Source organism: Triticum dicoccoides, chromosome 1A (genome assembly GCF_002162155.2).
Source record: "Triticum dicoccoides isolate Atlit2015 ecotype Zavitan chromosome 1A, WEW_v2.0, whole genome shotgun sequence".
NCBI lineage: Eukaryota > Viridiplantae > Streptophyta > Magnoliopsida > Poales > Poaceae > Triticum > Triticum dicoccoides.
The window spans coordinates 65,908,779-65,912,193 of record NC_041380.1 but is presented as its reverse complement, the minus strand read 5'-3'; positions in this window follow the sequence as shown (position 1 = coordinate 65,912,193).

Here is a 3,415-nt window from a genome sequence, read left to right as displayed (position 1 = left end):
GTTGGCGGTTGTGGAGCGGGGGAGGCTGCGGGGGGTCGTCGGCAGCGGTGGTGGAGCAGGGGAGGGTGCGGTGGGTCGTTGGCGGCGGTGGAGCTAGCGGGGGAGGGTGCGGGTGGGATCGAGATCGAGATGGAGGGGGAATCGACATCGAGATGGAGGGGGATCGAGATCGAGTGTCCTCATGAATATTCAATATTTTATCATATTGAATATGAAAAAATATCATCAAATTTGAAAAAATATTCATGAATTCAAAAAGTGCCCATGAAATTTAAAAATATTCATGATATCAAAAAGTGCCCATGAAATACAACCGAGAAATGAAGACTACGATTTAAATACAGTCGATCTTAGCTAGCTATCTGTTCATAATCTTCTTGCCCTTCTTTTTCGCAAATGGAGTTCTTCTGTGGAACGGACGTCCTTTAGGTAGGGTGGTCCTGCTTCTTCTTGTGGTGTATGCTGCTACTTCATCGTTGTCGTCATGTTCGATCTTCGAGTCGCCGTACTTGTCGAAGTCTTGCTCATTGGCTACTCCATCCATTCCGATGATCTTCCTTTTGCCTCTCCTCACGACAACACGACTGGGCTTTGACGGGTCGGTAATGAAGAAGCATTGGTCCACTTGGGAAGCCAGTACCCATGGCTCATTTTTCGTGGTGACTTTTGCGCCCGCGGTCTTGGATTTGGCTTCGGGTATAACCATGGTGGTAAAATACCGGTCTTCTTTTAGGACGCTCTTGGCCCATCTGACACGGAACATCGGGACCTTCTATCCAGCGTAGCTCAGCTCCCAGATCTCCTCGATCCTTCCGTAGTATCTGTCCTTGTTGTTACCGGTGTAGGATTCCATCGTTACCCCGGAGTTCTGATAACCATCGCTCTTCATGTCCTTGTCCTTGGTGTAGAATGTGTAGCCGTTGATATTGTACGCCTCATAGGTCATCAGGTTGTGCTCGGTGCCCTGTGACAAGGCGAATATGAGTTGTTCTTCTGCGGAGGAATCCTCATGTAAAGGGTACGATAGAAGCTTCTGCTTGAACCAACGCGTGAAACATGAGTTGTGCTCTTTGATTATATCTCTGTCCGTCCTCTGTTGGCCTCGATCATTGTACGTCTTCTCAATAAAGGTTTTGTGCTCTACCACCCAAGGATCGGCCACGTCTATGTGTTGTAGCGCGACTAGGTTTGCTCTTTCAAAGTCGGCGAGTCGACCCTCGAAGTCGACATGCATTTCGCGGCGACCCTCACGGTGACCCCATCCAGCGAGCCTGCCGAGGTGCCTATTGATGGGCAGACTAACGGGGTTCTCGATGCCTAGATAATTCGTGCAGTAGGAGATGCACTCTTCCGTCAGAAAGCCCCTGGCTATACTTCCCTCTAGACGTGACATGTGGCGAATGTATCCTTTGATGACACCATTCATCCTTTCGAACGGCATCATGCTGTGCAGGAACGTCGGCCCGAGTTGGATGATATCCTCCACGATATGGACCAGCAAATGCACCATAACGTCGAAGAATGCGGGCGGGAAGTACATCTCAAGCTCGCATAGTATCACCACGATCTCTTCCTGTAGCCTTCTGAGTTGCCTCACGCCAACCGACTTCTGAGAGATGACGTCAAAAAACTTGCATAGGCCAAATAGCGTTTCACGGACGTGCGCGTCCATGATCCCACGGATTGCAACCGGAAGTATCTGCGTCATCAGCATGTGACAGTCGTGAGACTTCATCCCGCTAAACTTCTGCTTCGCTGGGTCTAGGTATCTGCTTATCTTCCCCACGTAACCGTAAGGAAGTTTTACTCCTATGAGGCAGGTGAAAAACTACTCGATCTCCTCCTGACTTAGAGTGAAGCACGCGGGAGGGTAGTCATTTATGGTCTTCTTGGCCTTTTTGCCTTTGCGACGACTTTCTGTGTCCTGCTTCGCCTCATCATCATCATAATCATCATCATCATCATTAGCATGAAGCTCCTGCCTGATGCCCATTGATTTCAAGTATGCCCTTGCTTTCAGCCCATCTTTGGTCCTCTCTGGCATGTTGAGCAGGGTACCAAGCAGAGTCTCGCACACGTTCTTCGTGATATGCATGGCATCAAGGCTGTGAGGCACACGACGGATCTTCCAGTACGGCAAGTCCCAGAAAACAGACCTCGTTTTCCCTACCTTCAGCAGTGGCTCTGGCGCCTTTCGCTTCTTTCCCGGCAGTGGGCAATATTTCCAATTTTTCAACAGCCCGTCTATTTCCTCATCGCTCCTCGTACGCGGGCGTCTTCGGAGTTTGGTTTCACCATCGAACAGATCGTTGTGTTTCCTCCACGGGTCATCGTCGCGAAGCCACCTTCGATGTCCCACGAGCACGGTTTTTGAAGACCCGGGATCTCTATCTAGCTGGCGATACGTTGTGTCATCCATGCACCTGACGCATCCAGAAAATCTGTGGACCACCTGCCCCGCAAGATATCCGTAACCGAGATAGTCGTGCACCGTCGTGAGCAGTGTGGCTCTCATAGGGAAATATTCTTTCTCTGCGGCCTCCCGCGTATTGGCTGGCGTTTTCCACAGCGTGTCTAGCTCCTCTTTCAGCAGCCCCAGATAAAGATTGATGTCGTTCCCTGGTTGTTTCGGCCCTTCAATTAGCATACTCATGTGAATGTACTTCCTCTTCATGCACAACCAGGGGGGGAGGTTGTACATCCACACAAACACAGGCCAGGTGCTATGTGTGCTTCTCTGGCTGCCAAACGGATTGACTCCATCGGTGCTCGCACCCGGCACGATGTTCCTTGGATCCTTCCCAAATTCTAGGTGTTCGAAGTTCAACGCTTGCCACTGGCTCCCATCCTTAGGGTGACTCAGCATCTTGTCTTTTTTATTTATCTCCGGATCATTTGCGTCATCTTCCCGCTTCTTCTCCTCCCTATCCGTGTGCCAACGCAGGAGCTTTGCTACCTTACGGTCCACGAAATACTGCTGCAGACGAGGAGTGATCAGAAAGTACCACACCACTTTTTGAGGAGCTTTCTTCCTCTTCTTGTATCGAGTGACGCCGCACACCGGACATATGGTAGACTCCGCATGCTCGCCCCGATAAATGATGCAATTGTTCATGCACACATGGTATTTCACGTGCGGTAAATCCAGAGGACACACGAATTTTTTTGTGTCCTCGAAACTGGTCGGGCACTTGTTCCCCTTGGGAAGACGTTCGTGCTAGAATGACATGTTCTCGTCGAAGCATGTGTCGGTCATTTTGTGTTTTACCTTCATCTCCAAAGCCATGAGTGTTACTTTCAGGCGGGTATCCTTGGGTCTGCATCCTTCATACAATGGAGTAACCGCGTCTATCTCCAGTTGATCCAGCTTGGCTTTCTCTTGGGCGGCAGCTCTTGCGTTATCCGTCTGCTTGAG